The 20,335-nt window shown below is 36.9% G+C and overlaps 1 long non-coding RNA gene across 1 annotated transcript; it reads left to right on the plus strand.

Annotated features, from left to right (window-relative positions):
* The first annotated feature begins 1,447 nt into the window (after positions 1-1,447).
* LOC118851522 lies at positions 1,448-19,864 on the plus strand. The gene is made up of 3 exons (XR_005010499.1): positions 1,448-1,641; positions 12,901-12,996; positions 19,572-19,864. It is a non-coding gene; the product is annotated as an uncharacterized LOC118851522 (long non-coding RNA).
* Positions 19,865-20,335: the final 471 nt, after the last annotated feature.

Raw genomic sequence — 20,335 nt, forward strand, 5'->3', positions numbered from 1 at the left:
TGGAGAAACTGAGCATAGGACAGTTAAGTTTTGAGGAGGGAGGAGGAAGAAGGAAGTGTGAGGTCATGGAAAGGAGTAGAATGATGTCCAAAAGAGTGAGAGGTTTGCTAAAAATGAATATTGACCACTGGACAATTTTCTGTTTTGTTTCATTTTGTTTTTTTGTCTTGGTTTTGTTTATTTTGGCAGGGCAATTAGGGTTATGTGACTTGCCCAAGGTCACACAGCTAGTACATGTGTAAAGTGTCTGAGGTCAGATTTGAACTCAGGTCCTCCTGACTCCAGAGCCGGTGCTCTACTCACTGCACCACCTAGCTGCCCCCACAATTTTCTTTAGGGCTGATACTACTGCTTCCTGTCTTGGTTTTTAAGGACAATGGAGCTGAATGTAGATAACAAGGCAGGCAAACAAAGTTAAGGGACTTGCCCAGGGTCACACAAACTAGTATCTGAGTCCTGGATTCAGATTCATGAAGATGAATCCTCCTGATTCTAAGCTCAGTGCGTCTATCCATGGTGACACCTAGCTGCCCCCACTATATTGCCTAATGACGTTGAAATACAGTGTTGTTGGCCTAGAAATATAACACTGATTCATGCACAAGATTCTATTTAGTTAAGTATTTGTTAGGAGCTTGCTAAAAGATCCTTTGGCTTTATGAACGTTACTAGACCTGGAAGAGGATCTCAAGAAATCCTCTTGTCCATCCCTCTATAATCCACCAGGCAAACTATTAGCCACATTTATTGGTGAGGCATCGTTTGAGCAGAAACGGCAGGTGACTTGAAGTCAGAATGCCTATATTGATTCCTGGCTCTGACATGTATTAGCTATGAGGCCTTGGGGACTTCACAGTACCTCTCTGAGCTCTAGTTTCTTTAGCTGCAAGGTGATGAGAAGTGATAGATTGGCACTACCTACCTCGTAAAAGCTTGTGCTGGGAAAAGAACTTTGTAAACCTAAAAACTATAGCAGAAATGTCAAGAATATCATGATATTGTACAGTGGAAAGAATACTGGCTCTGGGGTCAGAAGACCTGACTTCAAATGTTGTCTCGTGATAGTGCTGCGTGCCTTTGGGCAAGTCGCTGGGCAAATTAACCTCTTTCCACTTCAGTTTCCTCATCTATAAAACAGGGGGTTGGCTTAGAGAGCCTCTTAGGTACCTTCCAGGTCTGGATTGATATTTATATCTTTCCATATCTGTGTTACTTCCTTCTGCCTAATGTCAAAAGGAAATAACAAAAGGAATTTTCAGTAAAGAGAATAACCATGAAAGATTTTAGGAAAGGAGATGAGGGGGAGGCAAATTACTATGGGCATGCTACGCACCCTTCCCTGAAATAATATAGCATTTATAATTGGGTAAATCATTTACTTTTTTTCTCTATTTAGTGACTATGTCCATTTAAATGCTTATTGACTAATCCCTCACCCTGAGACAACAACAAGAAAAAGGAGCACAGAGGACAGTTTCAACATTCAACATATTTATCTGAACAGCTCCTAGGGAGCCAAGATAAGTTGGAGCAGGCCCTAATTCATATACAAAGGGTGACCCAGACAACCGCATTACCTGCTGTTACATCTTCGAAGATGAACATTGATTCCTTGGCCCTTGAGGCTTACACATGGAAAAGGTGAGAGCTATCTCCTAAAGCCCTGATAAATCAAATGTTTCTTTAATAGGAAAAGCAGGAAATCTGGAGACCTGTCATAGAATATATGAATATCTGAGCATCTCAGCTACTAATCAAGTAGAAAGCAGAGAAGAAGGAGAAATTGAAAAGTTACCATTTGAGGGCTTAGGTCTTAATTTAGAATTACCTCCTGAATTGTAAAGGCATCTCTGAGTTCTCACATATGCCCAATCAGGATAACCTGTCTAATAAAGGGCTAGATAATTCTAAGGAAATACTATAAACCCCAATCAATCTCTCGCAGTGCATTAATTGCAGCCCTTTCTTCCACAGCCACAAAAGATAGGGTTATAGATGTGACCAGGAAGAAAGAAGACATTTATTTTCAGATAAAAGGATCTTTCTTTCTCCTCAGTTTAAATCCAAACAACTCAGATCCAAGAAAGGAATTTGTCATACTAAATGGTGATTTGGTGAATAGGAGAAAGAGGAATCTGTTTTTGAGCTTCAAAATGAAAGGAATTATGAATATTAGGATGATTAAATGAGTTAATATTTATAAAAGTGCTTAGCATAGTGCCTAGCACATAGTATGTGCTATGTAGATATTACCTTCGTTACTATTATTTGCTATACATATTGTATCGCCTAAGTAGAATCCAAGTTCTTTGAGGAAAATATATTTTTTGTCTTTGATCCCCAGCATTGCTAGTATTGTGCCCCACACATATTAGTTGCCCAATACATTTTCATTAAACTGAATTACCATATGCCTTTTGAATCTATAAAAGGTTGGTATAATGTCAAAAGGCAATAAATGCTACAGCCTTTTCAGAAACTTTGGAAGTCTCTCTCTCTCTCTCCTCTCTCTCTCTCTCTCTCTTCTATCTCTCTCTCTCTCCCTCTGTCACTCTCTCACTCTCTTTCTCCTCTCCTCTCTCTCTCCTCTCTCTCTCTCTCTCTCTCTTTCTCTCCTTTAACTACCTTCTTTTTCCTCCTTCTCTCCTGAATCTTTTTAATCTGTTCCCAAAAAAGCCAAGTCCACTGACCCTAGCATCTTTAGCACAGTTCAGAATTAAAAAAGGTTTTCACTTTCAACCCATTTCACCAACGTTACTCCAGGAAGGACTTGCCAGAGGTCCAAGGAAGGAGCTAGCAAGATCTCTTATCATTATTCTTCAGACACAGAGTGTTTAAACGAAATGGTGAGGTCACCCAGCAAGAACATGGCTACACAAAGTCCCTCATTTGACTTTCTTGCCTTTATGCTCCCAACTAACCTCGAAATGGTCCTTCCCAGAAATTGTTATTTTGACTGGAATTATACTAAGAAAGAAACCCTTCGAATTAGGCACACCTGAATTAGTTTTCTATTTCAGGGACCTTGGGCTGCTGGCATATAGCCTGCTTCTGCTTACATTAGCAACTTCAGACACTTTGAGATACTTAACAAATGCCTGCAATGGCGACATAAGTCCTAGGGCCTGCTGACCAGTTCAAAAGGGCCATGGCTGTTGCTGGTAAATGAGGCAGTTGCAATCAGTGATCTTCTGCCCTTTGATCCTGTCCTCTGCTTATTTCCAGTTATTAGTTTGCTACTTGACACGTGAACCTCAATTTAGCTTATGACTTTTTCCAATGTTATTTGTTGCCTGGTAATTGGGTTCTCGTGATATAGAGTGGAAAGGCCATTGGATTTGAAATCGAACAACCCTGAACTCTGGTCCTACTCTCTTATTTACTACCAATGTGATCTGGTCAAATCTTTTACCTATTATGTATATGCAAAAGAATTGATTAGACTGAATCATCTCTGCAGTTGCTTTTATCTCTAAATCCCAGGACACCACTTCATGGGGCTATGGGAAAGGTGCGAGGAACTATGTGAAGTACTTAGGAGCCAAGCTAGAAGGAAACTATCTATGACTCAACAAGGGAAAATGAAAACAAGTTATATGAAAAAGACATAATTCTAACCATGTCCTCATCAAATGAACTCATTTGTTTACTAAAGGAAAGGCCTCCATCCAGGCTTCCCTTCCGACAAGAAGTCACAGTTATATTTTATGTCAATCAGCAGTAATCATAGAATATACATTGATCCCTGGACCTTTCTTTTCTCACTTTTGATTAATTGGGTCTCAAGAAGTAGTTGTTTTGGAAAGGAACTGATAAGTTCATACCAAGGTAGTCATGGTGGATAGAAGCTTAGTATTTTCTATTCCACAGGGTTATGAATTATAATAGGAAGATACATAAGGCCAAAACGGGAAATTTCTGCTCATGAAATTTTAGGAATCCGTCACAGGAGAGTAGGAAGATCCTATAACATTGGTGTATATGTCGGGGAGAAGGGAAGAGAGTGATTTCTTTCCCAATGTCTCTCAAAATTGCATTTCATAGGTATCATCCTTCCAATAGCTCTGGACATCATTAACTATTCCTTGTCTCTGAATATATTTTCCTCCGAAATTCATATAACCCTCATTGTCTCCTTTCTCCCCCCTAATTACACTTTTGTGTCTACTCCATTGATTTTTGTCTATGTATACTGTGACCTGCTGTTTTGACTCCAAATTGTATTTAAATGTCTAGAAGTGAAAGAGTCTGGGAAATCAAAGTTTTCACAGCTATATCTAGTTTTGTACATTCTTTGCCTTTGCTTTTTACATATAAAATGGAAATAAGGAAATCCTCTTTTCCAGACACTCATGTCCGCAAAATATGGTTAAAATTTAGTCAATATAAATTTTAAATATAGTATCAAAGAAAGTAAGCACATATTCCCCTTTTTTCATTTTAAATTTCAGTATATTCTATTTCTTCTAGTTTTTCTCTCTCTGAAATGGAGAGGAAGGGTAAGAGGAGAGGAGGAAGGAAAAAGGAAGGAAAACTATGATACAGAAGTCTTTTTTTTTACTTTGTATCAACTCAATCAAGTGATTTTGAAAACAATTCAAAAATTATTTTGTAGTACTCAATGAAATTTCATGATAACTTCCTTTCAAAAACTCTGAATCACAGTATACCTGGGATATAATCATATGTGAGATCTTTCTCTGCATATCTATAGGAGTTCAAAATATAGCCGAAAGCAACAAGTGAAAATAAGAATAAATTAAAAGAATTATTTGGTTTCCCCCAAACACACATCTTTTGTCCTGTATTTTCACCTGCCTTGTCAAAAATATCTACAGTATGTCTCTTTCCCTGAAATTGAAGTAAAATGGCCATTAGGGAGTACCTATCACAGTGTCTTCTTCAGTCGATATTGATCAATAGCCATCAAGACCAACAACAATAAAGAAAGGTAATTGTCTAGTCCGTTGTTATGAAATTCCCTTTCTAGGCATGATTCCCTTAACCATACGTCAAGATGCTAGTGGAGCTTTGCCTATACAGTGAAGACTCTAGGAAGAAGGGCTTGCTATATTATGAATTTTGTATTTAAACAATAGAAAGAATGACTTGTCCTAGGGATAGATCCTTTTCCATTTGTATTTGGGTGGGGTAGAGGCAGGAGTTCAGCTGAACTCTACCAACATTCTCCTCAGAACAACTTTAAAATAACACCTAAAATCGAATACATGAGTGGCAGAGACAAGAAGAAGGTCAGGGTGAAACAATTTGCCAGACGTGACAACTTGGGAGGTTGGCAGGAAAGGTTTGGTCACACTGGGGTGGTGGTTGGACCTGGAATTCGTGGAGGCCTCCTTGTGCAATTGCTAGCAGCAGGCTTGAAGGGCAGCTACAACAACCACACCAGCAGCTTTGGAGCTTTCCATTTTTTTTTAAAGATGTAAAAAATTTTTATTTGCATATGTCATTTTAATCATTACATTTAGATTATGCCTGACTTGTGAAAGGTTTATAAGGGAAGAGTAAAACAGTGAAGAAAAATGATTACAGTGATGTCATCTGAAATTGCAATCAGCACTTCCCCCCATCTCTATTTTTAAATAATAAGAGAAATCAACTTTCTCACTCTTATCTTCCACTGCACTGGAGAATATTTTTATTGTAACAAATATCTATAATACAATTCTAATTCTAGGACTGAGGGGGGCAGAGCCAAGATGGTGGCAGGGACTTGCTTGAGCCCTCCCCCAAACCCCTGCAAATACCTGTAAAAATGTCTCTAAGCAAATTCTAGAGTTACAGAACCCACAAAATGACAGAGCAAAACAAATCTCCAGCCCAAGACAACCTGGAGTGTTGACAGAAAGGTCTATCACACCAGGCTGGGGGAAGGGCTAATTAGAATGCCTGCCATCTTGGGGCAGGGGGAGGGGAGAGATGGAGAGAAAATTTGGAACCCCAAATCTTGTGGAAATGAATGTTGTTTGTTTGTTTCAGGTTTTTTTGCAGGGGAGAAGGCAGGGCAATTGGGGTTAAGCGACTTGCCCAAGGTCACACAGCTAGTAAATGTGTCAAGTGTCTGAGGCCAGATTTGAAATCAGGTATTCCTAACTCCGGGCCGTGTGCTCTACTCACAGTGCCACCTAGCTGCCCCCTTGGAAATAAATGTTGAAAACTAAAAATAAATATATAATAAATACTTCAAAAATAAATAAAATAAAATTCTAATTCCCACAATGGTTGAAAAAAACATATATGTCTCATTCTATCCCCTAAGTTTCTCACATCTCTGTAATGGATAGCATCTTTCACCACTAGTCCTCTGGAATCACAGAGTCATTTTATTGATCACAGTTCATTCATCTTTCAAAATGGTTTGGGTTTTTTTTACAGTGTCTTATTACATAAATTTCTCTTTGGTTCTATTCATTTCATTTTAATCAGTTTATGAGAATCTTCAAAATTGGTCATTTTTGTAATATAGGATAAGGAATAAACTTTTTCTGGTTCTACTTACTTCACTCTGCATTGGTTCAAGCAAATCTTTCCATTTAAAAAAATAATTTCATTGATGTTTTCTGTTCTTACATGACCATAGCATCCCATGTATGGTCCCCCCCTTTACCTCTCCACAAGAGAAATGGGGTTAATCTGGCCTACTCCATGTCTGAAAAAAGCATCCTGTTGCTTATGATTATCGTTTCTTTTTCCACATAAAAACTTACCATCCCTTTAATAATATTTTCAAGAATTTTTTCAGGTATTAAAGTCAAGCTTTTTCTTCATTTTTTGAAATGGGACATTTTCTTCTTTAATCTTGTTAAATCTCTTTCTAGTTTTCAAAAAATTTTCAAAGATCACAATGGTTTAGCAATCTTATCTGAGCTTTCTTTTAGTACCATGGGATGCAGTTTGTATAGTAACTTGCTTGTCAAGGGCAACTAGTTATTTTCTTATTATCCTCATTTGTCTTGGATAACAACTCCCTGTTAACCATTTTCATTCTATTTTCAGCCCAAGGATCATTCACCTTGGCAGGGAAAAGAGAATTAAAATAAGCCTTGAATGGTTCTGTCTTTTTTTCATCAGCCACTATAATTTTCCAACTCGCCTTGAGCAATATATGAGGGGGTCTTTGACCCCCTTTTCTCCCCATTATAAAGAGTGTACCTGAACAGACACAAACTGCAGGTTTTTCTGAATTTTTTTTTCCAGAAGCTGGTATTAGTGCACATTTCTAGCACAGAATCAGCACAGCTGGGCTAGAAAAAAACACCTGATTTAAGAAGATGCAGGAGAAGGAAATGTCAAGGTTAAAGCTCAGATCAGGAAAAAGCAAAAAGGCAAAGGAAAGAAAATGGCCTGGGGTGCTAGATAGTGTTGGGTCATTGGAATATATTGGAAGTCCCTCCCTCCAACCCTCTGCCAAGGTCACGTATTGAGTATAAATATAGCATTCCTGATACAGGTACAGGAGGTTTCATCATGCATGCTAATGATTGACTTGGGACTCAATATGATGTACCCTCTTCCAATTAATGCAGACATTTCCTTTCCCCTGGCAGGAGCATGGTTCATGTAGCTTCTAAATCCTCCAAACATAGCATTTTGAGGATAGCATTGACTTTCAACATTCTCTTAGTGATCAGCAAGTTGTTGTCCCAATGCTTCTGGCTTACCTAGAGTGAACATAGGACTATGTCTAGGTATGGAAAAAACTTTCTATCTTTTGTGCTTTGGAGGGGAGGCGGTTTGCTTGAGGCCATAGGTATTAGAAGTATTTGCCGTTAATGTATAATCTTCATGTTATAATGCTTTCTAAGTCCTATGATCTTAAATTATTCCTGTTTTCTCTATGATATACCATATAATAAATTTTGTCTCAACTGAAGAGAGGAATTATGAGTGTGTATCTATGTGTGCACCACTACTGTGGGTAGTTTTTAATATCAAATTGGGAAAATTCCCAGAGTAGCAGTTTGGGATTATGTTTATAGGTCAAAGAAAAAAAATGTCTCTAAGCATTCCTCACTGGTCTCAGGTCATCCAGCACAACACTAATACAACTAAGGACCAAGTCATGCTTTTATATTCGTCTTCAGTTACCTTCCCTGGTTGCCATCAATTATAAAAATGTTAAAAATCCAAGTTTGTTGATGAATTCCCAGTGTAATGATCCTTGTTTCTTCAAGAAGTTTCTCTTTTTCTCCTCATTGTTTTTTTCAGTTTGTGTCCAAATTGACTCCATACATTTTTAGCCCTTGGATCTTACCCATCTTTTCTTAACATTTGGAATGTGTTTTCTTTAAACTTAATCCACAGTATATGCATAGCTCCTCTTTCCTTTCATGAATAGTGAGATGGAGTGGGGGTTCTCTCCCTAGTTGACATGTCTCCATGCACTGCCAAGATTCCTACCAACTTCAGCAAGAAGTTTATCCTTTTGGATGAGAATCAAGTCTACAATAAGAGGTCTCTTTTTTGTTTTATCCACCATTTAAATGACAAAATTTTTGTTATGACAAATCTGCAATGTACTAACTGCTGCTTTTGGCAGAAGTACCATTCAAGCAGATGTCTGGACAATTAAATCACTAGATCATACATTTAGAGCAGCAAGGGATTTGAAAGACCTTTTAGTTAAACAAAATTATTTGTAGATAAAGAAACTGAGGCCCACAGAGGTTAAATGGCTTATCCACAAGTCATACAGATAGTAAGTAACAGAGCCAGGCTTCAGATCAAAGTCCTCTGACTTCAAGTACAGGATACTTTCTTATAGCATGCTGCCTCTCATCTTCAATCACTACTGTATGATGCCTCCATGTCCAGTTTGTAACCTGTTTCCCAAATTCCTGCTTTACATATTCCTTCTGTCCCAGCCATCTGTGGTACCTGTATCAACAACATCACTTCTATTTATTCCTCTGTTCTTTGAACAAGTGTTCTCCACCACGATTCCATCCTTGCTCTAGTTCCTGAATTTCCTCTTGCGCCTGTATCTTATAATATGATTTGTGATGTCTTTTCTATTGTTTTGAATAAAGTACACTTTTCCAGAGTCATTAGTCTAATCCCACTGTTAGTGATACCGACGAAGACAAATTTGTTGTTGCTGTTTTCAGTTGTTTCAGTCAAGGCTGACCCTTCATGACTTCATTAGGGTTTTTGTGGCAAAGATTGTTGCTGTCCAGTCATTTCGGTTATGGCCAACTCTACATGATCCTTGTGGGGTTACTTGGCAAAAATACTAGAATGGTTTGCCATTTCCCTCTCCAGCTCATTTTATAGATGAGGAAACTAAGGCGAACAGCATTAAGTGACTTGCCTAGGGTCATACATCTAGTAAGTGTCTGAGGCCAGAATTAAAATCAGGAAGATGTGTTGCTGACCTCAGGCCTTGCACTCTAGCCTCTGGGCCACCTACCTGCCCAAAGATAAATTTGCCTCCATGTTTATCTGGATATCTGTTTACTTTGCTTGATACCATTACATATGTATTTGTGAATGTTTAGCTGAGGTCATGCAGGCAGCTAGGTGGTGCAGTAGATAGAACACTCAGCCTAGAGTCAGAAAAACCTGAATTCAAATCTGGCCTCAGACACTTACTAGCTGTGTGACCCTGGACAACTCACTTAATCTCTTTGCCTCTGTTTCCACATTTGTAAAGTGAAAAATAAAAGCATTATCTCCCAAGGGGTGTTGTGAAGATCAAATAAAGACAGTAATTGCTAAGTGCATGGCACAATGCTTGGCACATAGCAAGGATTATGGAAATATTAGCCACTATTATCATGACTTCTATTGCTGGTTGCTTTCTTGTTTTGTCTCCTGGGAATCATAGTCTACCCCTGATGCTTTTCTTCCTACCTTGTAGCTACTTGCTATAGTCTGTAGCTTGAAAAATGATATTGTCAGTTGTTCCTCCTTATCCTCCCATTCAGTTGAAAACCTTGTGATTAGATTTGTAAGACTCCAGGAAAGCAAATATTTTACCAGCCTTCATTATGTGAACTCCATCCACAACCAAGACCCTCTCCTCCATTCCTAATTTTTAAGCCATAGCCCCTAAATCCAAATCGTTTTCTAATATTCCATCCTCTTAACCAGCTCTTCAGCCTTTGTACCCCACCTCCATCCAATCTGCCTATCTCTTTCAGAGCCCTTGCTTTCAATAAGCAGCCCTGAAACACACACACACACACACACACACACACACACACACACACTCCCCTGCCCTAGGCCCTTTTGGTTTCCTCATAATTTTGAGCAATAACTTGTAGTTCCTTTAAACATTTTTTTTTCAGTTAAAAACTGTAGCTTACCAGTTAGCACCTCAGAGAGAATTAATACCAATCAACCCAGTATAGTAACATGGGTTAAGAAAATAGAGTGGGAGAAAAAAATGTATATTGTTGCTAATGGACATAGGAAAGCAGCAACTCATCCATTTCTCAAATGTGATTAGCGTTGGCCTTGGACCCAAATCTATAATGTACATAAGATCTAATGATATCTTAGCAAAAACTAACAGTTACCAAGATGTAGAAGCCCATCCTGGAAATTCACGTGCCCTGAAGCTTTTTATGCATGTTTCCAACACTGATGGGCCATATGCTATGTGAATGTTGCTCCAGGGCAAAACCATGAAGTTGGCAATATTTGTCTCAGGAGGATATTTGCCTTGGAGCCACTCTTATCTGAGATAAATATGCAACTTAGTGAGACTAGTACCCTCATGTTCCTTCCTCATCCACCAATAAATCCTCTCATGTATATCTGTCTTATCAAAATGTCGTATCCAAGAATGGTATGGAGGAATTAATACCTCCCAAAAGAGCTACTTTTGCACTAAACATAAAGTCTTAAGCTAGAATAAACTTCCTCTGGGAAAATGATTCTTTGGGCACTGAGGGTCTCCCAGGTCCCCTCAAGTAAGGCCTTCAAGGAGGTTATCTATGCTGCTCTCAGGTCAAGTGGACCTGATTCTACAGTACTTGTATGTCTGGTTGAACTCTGGCCCACCATTCCCGGATTCAAAAATTCTCTACTTTATAACATATTCTTCTATCTGAATCCAATTTCAGAGTTTGGCTTTGCATTTTAAGTCAAATTCTCAGTGAGACTTAGCAAAGGCGCTAGAAATGGATCCTTGAACAACAGACAGCCCAGAGAACCAATATGAATAGTTTTTGAGACCTGCTCAGCTGTTTCTTTTTGAATTGCATGTTCAAAGTGCTATTTCTGGGTAGTCAGCAAGGAATAGGAAGTTAATTCTGATTAAATGCATAGGATAACACTACCTTCTTCACTGGAACATATTTAGAGTAGCTGACCCACTGTTTTCAAATTTTCTACTAGGTACAATTACACTTGAGCCATATGACAAAGCAACCTGTTTTTTTGGATGCCAAAGATAATTAAACAGAAGGGAGCCAGAGTTCCCTTGAGCTCAGATCAGAGCCTCAAATAAGAGCATCTGACAACTGCAAGGGACTTCAGATGACATCCAGCCAAACCACAATTCAATTAAAATAAAAAAGATTGACCAAGTACACACAATATGTAAAATGCTCTGCTGGGCACTGGGGATAAACATACAAAAATGAAACCACTCTTGTCCTCAGGTAGCTTACTGGAATATAACACTATACCCAGTGCAGGAATCCTCTCTTTATTGTCCTTGACAGATGGTCAGCCATTCTCTGCTTGAATGCTTCCAGGGCATGTCTTCATAAGGAATTCCATGTTATTCTGTATATAACTCTATTAGTTAAGTTCTTCCTTTCATTGTACTGAAATCTGTCTCTCTCTAATGCATATGGGAGGTCCATAATAATGATTTATACTTAATTGAACCTCCTCTTTGGTTTTGCACATTGGAGAAACAAAGGACAAGTTATTCCCACTTCCACCCATTAGCCCTTTAAAGATTTGAAGAGAGCAATAATTTACAATTCAAGTCAATAAATAGGTCTTTTGTTGTTTATTTTCTTCAGGTCAAATCTTTCAACTGTCCTCATATGAGGGGTTTTCTAGACCTTTCACCATCCTGGGAACGTTTTTTAGAGGCATTTAAATTTTTCCAATCTATTAAACAAATGCAACATGATGCAAGGTATAAAGAGCTAGCCACAAAACCAGGAAGTCTTGAGTTCATATCTGGCCTCTGACATATTATGGCTGTGAGACCGTGGTCAAGTAATTTTGTGCTCTAGACAAATATCTAAGGATATATGATTCAGAGAAGGTGCTGGCCTGCATTGGAAGAAGATATCCTCATCTGAGAGTTCTCTTTTAAATTATATCATTTGTATTAATTACAAATCCATTTCTTATCCCTACCCTTTTAAATGTATTGTCCAAAATTTAACATGATACTTCAGATTTCATCTGATCAGATCATACCTATTACTTGGGAACTACAACTGATGCTGCTTCTAAAAAAAAACTCACACTTTTGGTTCATATTAAACTTGCAGTCATTGAAATCTAAGTATTTTCCACATGAAATCAAGTCTCCATCCTATAAATTTTGTAAAATGTTAACCCAAATGAAGAACTTTTGCTTTTACCTGTTAAATTTCATTTCCTGACTGATCCATTCTTCTCAGCTGTCAAAAATAATTTGAATCTTGTTTCTGTTAATTGTTGAAGGAGATGTCTCTCCTACCTTTAAAAAATTGCTTGAAATGTTTATTCTTCATGTTTAGTCTTTTATGTCTATATTTAAGTCATTGGTTAAATAGCAGAAGCAAGGAGAAAATTAAACTCCTTTTCTCTTAGCAGAATATTTCTATCCTTTTCAACTGTTTCCCATAAGACGTGATTTCCAAACCCCTCGTCATCCTAGGAACATTACTTCAGAATCACTCTAATTCATCGATGTTCCTTAAACAGAAGCAGTGTGGCATAGTGGATACAGAACCAGCTTGAAAACTAGAAAGGTGTGGGTTCAAGTCCCATCTCTGAATCATACTGGCTATGTGATCCTGGGTAAGTGATATAACCTCTCAGTGCTCTAGGCAATTGTATAAGACCATTGTCGGTAAGTTGCAGAGAAGAGGCCAACAGTCATTGTTAGCATTTCCTCCCCAGAGAGTTTCCTATATCACTAAAATCTAGAGTCAGTCCCTAAACTTAACCTCTTAAAATGGAGGCCCAGAATGCAATGTAACACATCATATTTCATATGATCAACATGAAGTACAAGACAGCCATTGTATACTTAGGAACAACATTTTCAATATAGCTTAAAAATGAGATTATTTATAGTTTTGGTTCATATTAAGCTCGTAGTTATCAAAATCACTAGGTTTTCCCTTTTCTGTATCAAACCAGGTATCCTTCATCCTGTACTTAGGCAGTTTATAGTGTTTAAATTATTTATATACACATATATGTTTGTACATACATATATGTATATATGCATGTATGCATGTATGTATACCACTTAAATTTCATTTTTTGGTTGGGTATATTGTTCTACTCTTTCAAAAGAAGTTTTGAGTATTGTTTCTACCTCTAAACAGAATATCTCTATGAATTTTAAAAAATCTTCTGCAATTTTAGATTTTCAGTCATCAATCTTCTATTCTTTATATATATATATGTCATTAATAAAATAGTAGGACTAAGAAGAGATTCTTCTGGAAAGTCACTAAAATTCTTCCAGCCTATATGCAAAGCTGTACAAAGTGAAGAAAAAAAGAAAAAAAAAAAACACCCAATTTTAAAGCCTTTATAATCTGCTAAAGAGATCCTCTTTGATGAATACCCGCATTCTTTCTTCTACTGTCACTTCTCCTACTCACTGAGGTCAGGAAGTCATCACCTCTTACCTAGGACTATGGTAATAGCCTCTTAATAAATTTTCCAACCTCTAGCCTCTCCCCTCCAGTCCATCCTCTAAACAGTTACTAAATTGATATTCTAAAAATGGGATTGGATCATTTCACTCAAGAAGTTTTCATATCTTCTTTGTCCTCATAAATACAAATAATCTGCCTGTGAAAACCCTTCACAATCCATCTCCAACCAACCTTTTAAGACTGATTGCTCATTACTTCTCTAATGCACTATATGTTGGAACAAAATCAACCTTTTGCTGTTCCCTTTCTGGAAACATTCTTCTCTTGCCTCAGTGCCTCTGGAGAAACTATCCCTCCAGTTCTGGAATGTACTCCCTCTTCAAGGTACAGTTAATGTACTACCTATTATAGCAGATCTCTCCTGATTCACTGATTTAGTGTCCTTACCACCATTGAAATTATTTTGTATTTATCCTACTTTATAGGTTTATCTGTATTTGTACATGTTTTCCACCTAATAAATGTAAGCCTTGAGGGCATGAACTCTTTAGTTTATATCTTTAAATCCTGAATCACTGGCTTGGTGTCTGAATGTAGTAGGTGCTCCAGCAATGCTTTGAATTCAAGAGAAAACCAAACAAAAGGTGTATAGTTCTTTTCTTTGTTTGTTAATTTATGCCATCTTCTTCATGTAAAGTCCTTATGCCTTCTTCTTTCTCTAAACCAGTTTGGAAAGAATATTTTATTGTGAATGCTATGTAATTATAATGTTTCTCTTTGCCCCAAAGAAGAGGAGGAAATGCACCCCTCTCCTCTCACTGAAGAGGTGAAAAACCATAGATATGAAATGGTGCATATGCTATCTAATGCAGCCAATGGATCAGCTGACTTGATTACTTTTTCTTTTAAAGGAAGGATCATTGTTGAAGTGTGGGTGGAGTTTGAGAAAGGGGTATATATTCAGAAATGATCATTATCTAAAAACAAAGGTGATTTAAAATATTAGTTTTTTTGTCTTTAATATTTCCCCCTGATCCCAACTTCCTTTTGGGCTTCAGTATTCCTAACATAGTTTTAATATCCTCATATACCATTTTTTCAGATATCGGTGTAATAACTATTTCCACTGAAACTTGCTCTTATTTTCACCTGGAAATTACTGGGCATCCTTTCCATTATGGCACATCTTTTTATATCAAACCACCTCTCTTCCAGAGCTCAGATTTGTAGTTTCTCCCCTTCCTCAAAATCTGAGGTTTGAATATATCCAATCCATTTTCCCCAGCATTCATATGAGTGTCCTTTCCCTTATTGTTCATTTCACTAGTGTCCTATATCAAGCTCCAGGAAAGCAAATCCATCTCTACTATCTATGGTTGGCAGTTTGCTTCCTATGTGCTCCTTTCTCTTCTACAGTAAAGTCTTTCATTAATACAAATAGAAATAGCACCAAGGTCCCTAAATTCTTCAATTTCTGGGCCAAAAATATAGTCATTTGAAATACATTCTATGTTTCTTCTAGTGCAATCATTCAGTCACTTCTATATGGATCAGCAACACCTGATCATGGTGAATGAGTCTGATGAATCTCAGCAAACTCTCTATCGTGTCTTGGACCAAGAAACACTCCACAAGTTGAAGAGACACTTTTAGATTTACAGCAGCATCTTTTATGCTTCTCAGTAAAGATAGCCAAGCCATATAAGGATACATGTAAGGAAATGGTAATATTTACCCTGGAGCAGAGCGGCTTGAGTGAATTAACTAATTAACTAAATTATTAACTAATTTCAAGTATTTGGAAGTGCTGCCATACGGAAAATAACTAGGTAGACCTATTTGACAGAAGGTAAAACTAGGAACAATGGATGGAAGGTCCATATATACATACATAGATATATACATATATATTATACATTATATATACATGTATATCTATGTATATATGTTACCTATATATGTATAGGTATGTGTGTAGTACAATAAGTATACATATGTGTGTGTGTCTGTGTGTGTGTGTATATCATTGCTATAAGGGAAAACTTCCAACAATGAACTGCATCAAACTGGAATGGGCCATCTTTGAGTAGAAGATTATAAGCACTGGTCTACACCATGGATTGTGCAGAAGGGATTCTGTTCAGATATGGATTGAACTAGATGGCTTTTTAGGTTCCTTCCTTTTCCAAGATTCTTGAACTCTAAAGTTACCAACAACAAGGAGTTTTTTCCTCTGAGGACCAGAACAGGATTCTTTCTATATACTGGTTGTAACTCCTGCCTGGTGATCCAGCAGAGCATGAGATACTGCTCCTTCTGAATATTTGGGGAAGCCCTCCTAGAAGAATCTAAAACTGTTTTACACTCCAATGGTAACATCTTCCTTTTTCATCTCCACTCCCCCCTTACAACCTTCCATTTCTAAAGACTGACACTGGCCCTTGGTACCATTTATTTCTGGTCCCTTCAAAGAATAGTTCTGTACTCTACGTCTTGATTGAGTATTTTTCCCAAAGCACCTTCCCACCTTACTCAGTGATTAAAAAGAAAAGCAGCTTTAATATGATTACTTCTTCATATTGCCTAGTAACCTTATTTGAATATGTGCTCCCTGAGGTTTAAAGGATATTACTCTGAAAAGCTCAGTTCACATAGAGGGTTTGAAAGCATTTCCTACTTTGGTCACTTTTGATATCTTATCTTGACTTTGGGAAGGGCATTTAAAAGTTATTCAATACCAAATGAGATTAAACAATAAGGTAGCCTATTATAATATTACAAATGTTATCAAATATACATGATTTTCCTATGAAAATTACAAATAATGATCTAAACCTATTATAAGATAAAGATATTAGACCTCCTCAATTGGAAAATATTCCTTTGCAGATGCCTACAAAATAGTTCCACAATTCAAACATAAAAGCACACCATGTCTTATGATCTATTTAATAAGGCTCTTTCCTCTCCCCATTTACACTAAATTTCCTTTTTTGCTTCATTTTTTGTTTGCTTCAAATTTACTCTTTCCTTCTACCTCCACCCTTATTCATTGAGAAGGCAAGAAATACAAACATCCACTAAATATATGAAGTATATAAAACATATTTTAACATTAGCTCCCCACCCAAGAAAAATAAAGGGAAAAATATACTCATCTGCCTTTCAATTCTGTATCTTGAGGGGGATAGCACTTACATCATAAGTTCTTTGGAGTTGTGATCGGTCATGAGAGGAGTTATTGTCTTTCACAGTTGATCATCTTTATGATATTGCTGTTACTTGTAGATGGTTCTTCTGGTTCTGCTCACTTCACTTTGCATCAGCTCTAGAAATCTTACCAGGTATTTCTGAAATGACCCTCTTCATCAGTTATTACAGCATAATAGTATTCCAGCACATTCATATACTATACCTGTTAAACATCCTCTCAGTTTATAATTCTTTGCATCACAAAGGAGCTGTTTTAAATATTTTTTATACATAGGTCTTTTAATTTTTCTTTGATTTCCCTTGGAGTATCGAACTATTAGTGGAATAGCAGTATGCTGGGTCAAAGTATACATAATTAGCATCCTTTTGGACATAGTTCCAACTGTTCTCCAGAAGGTTGAATTGTTCATAGTTCCACACAGTGCTTAGTACCCATTTTCCACATTCCTACAGCATTGCATTTCTTTTTCTGTCATCTAGCCAATCTGATGGGTGTGAGGTAGCCTTCAGAGTTGTTTAATTTGTGTTTCTCTAGTAGTTGTTAGGGATCATTTTTCCCATATGGTTATGATAGTTTTCATTTCTAACTCTGAAAACTGCCCTTTATATCCTTTGACCACTGTCAATTGGGGACTGGCAGCTATTTTTTTTTAAATTTGCATACATTTTCTGTATTCCTAAGAAATGAGATTTATCAAAGAAACTTGATACCATTTCTCCCCTCCCAGTTCTTCCTTCCTTCTAATTTTAGCTGCACTAGTTTTATTATGAAAAAATTTAGAATTTATATAACAAAATTATCCATTGACTTCAATTACCTATCATTTATTTGGTCATAACCTTCCCTTATCCATAGAACTAAGAGGTATTTTTCCATGCTCCCCTAATTGCACTTGATAGCATTCTTCTTATCTAAATCCCAGTTGCACTGAATTTTGATATACTGCACATACTCAATATCTTCATAAAATTTCTATACAATATTGTCTCTACCTCTTGCCTCTGGGCTTTTATTCTCACCACTCTAGGAATTTCTCTCTAAGCTACAACAGCCAAAGTTGATTTTTTTTAGTTCTTATTCCTTGTTTGCTCTGCAGCTCTTGATCTGGCTGACACATCCTTATTCAAAATGGTCTCTCCTCTCTAGCTATTGAATGCTATACTTTCATAGCTCACTTATTATCCAAGTAACCTGGGGCAAATCATTTGGGCCTCAGTTTCTTAATCTATAAAATGAAGAGACTGAACTAGATGTCTCCTGAAGTCCTTCCTAGCTCTAGATCTAGACATTATGATCTTCCTACATCTGAGTATTCTTCTATCTTTCATTGGTTCCTTATCCTCTTCTCCAAGCATGATGCGGGTATTGCATAAGGGTCACCTCTTCTAGTGTTTTATTCATTTTTCATATGAGTAAAATATATACTAAAGTCATGGGCATATACATGTATATTGGACATTAAATAAATGAGTATTGAATAAAAAAGGTAGATTATGGAGAACCCTAAATATCAGCTTAAAGAGATTTGATTTACTTCAGAAGTTAATCTTTGTCAATTGGGCCAAGGGTAGAAGCCAGAAACCATGAATTTTTACAGAGCCACAATGGTTTGGGTTCTTAGTGTTTGCTTCAAAGTATTAATATATTGATTAGATTTACTCAAATATTGACATTATACTTATATTTTCCTTTTATTACTTTTATTGCAAATCTATTTTGCTTAAATTTTATGAATAAGAATTCTGCTTTTAAAATATAGGAGAAACCAAACAATAGATAACAAGATCTTTCCTAAGCAGCCTTCACTTCCCATAGTCTCCTCGCCCATTATTCTTGTCTCTTAGTTTATGAAAATAAACTAAGAGCAAAATAGCAATGAGATGGGAAATGTGTGAACTATTCAATTAAATGTTTTTGCATTTTCAACTAAATTAACGAATCACAATAAATCTACTTTTTTTCTTTTAGAGTGGGTATCTGATATAATTTCTACATTGATCAATGGAAATGAAACATTTTATGTATTTAAAGAACATGATTTTTTCTAGCATCTAATATAATCATAATGATATTTTTAAGTCAGGGTTCAATCTGAGGCTCTGCATATGCCTTTAGGATCCCAGGTTTAACATCCTCTGCTAAAAGGGACAGGAAGTCATTGGAAATTGTTGAGTATGAGAGTGAAATGATAGCAGTGGTAACAGTGAAATCAAAATTCCAGAGGTATTTTGAAAGAACATTCCATAGGAGCTATTATCTGTTTTTTACCTTCTATTATTTCCACCTTAACTCATCCTTCTTCTGATCTTCCCTATTACTATCCAGGGCCCCATCCTGCCCTCCTTTTAGGTACCTAAGTTTACAACCTTGGTGTCAGTACATATCCACATATTCAATCACTTACCAAATATTATTGTTTCTATATCCACATATCTCTTACGTAAACTACCTTTTCTTTGTGATATAGGTATGACCCCAATTCAGGCCCCAATCAGTTCTACTTTTCACTTAAACTAGACTGACAAAGTTATTTCTTCTCCCTACAGCCTCATCAGGACCTCAGTGATGACATAAATATCTGTGGAATGGCTCTGGAACTTGTGAATTACAACCTTCTGGGTTCCCTACTAGAGAGACAGCTAGGAAATGATTGACTGGGTAGAGTACTAGACTTGAAGTCAGAAAGATCAAATTCAGACTTAGAAATTTATTGGCTGTGACACCCTGAGCAAGTCATTTAACCTTTTTGTCTCTAGTTTTGTCACTTATAAAATGGGGAAAAAATAATGGCATTTATGTCCCACAGTTCTGGTAAGGATAAAATGAAATAAAATTTGTAAACTGCTTTTCAAACCTTAAAATACCATATAATGTTAGGCAGCTATACCACACAAATATTATTCTTAATAATAGTAATTCTGACTTCTAGGTCACATGATAAGTAAGATGTAGGAATAGGCATATTTTTCATTCCTTATAAACTCACAAAGCTCTCCAAAATAGGAATTATGCACAAGAACTAAAGGGACTGCTAGGTGGCATAGTAGATAGAACACTGAACCTGGGGTCAGGGAGACTGATATCTCTGAGTCAAATGTGACCTCAGACACTTACTAGCTGTGAAACCCCAGGCAAGTCACTTAACCCTGTTTGACGGTTTCCCCATATACAAATGAGCTGGAGAAGGAAATGCAAATCACCAATATCTCTGGCTGAGAAAATCCTAAAAGTGGTAACAAAGAGTCAAACATGAAACAACTGAAAACACAAGACGTAAGGTGATTTAACTGCCTTCCACAATCTAGGACTT

The sequence above is a fragment of the Trichosurus vulpecula genome, chromosome 5 (assembly GCF_011100635.1).
Source record: "Trichosurus vulpecula isolate mTriVul1 chromosome 5, mTriVul1.pri, whole genome shotgun sequence".
NCBI classification, from domain to species: Eukaryota; Metazoa; Chordata; class Mammalia; order Diprotodontia; family Phalangeridae; genus Trichosurus; species Trichosurus vulpecula.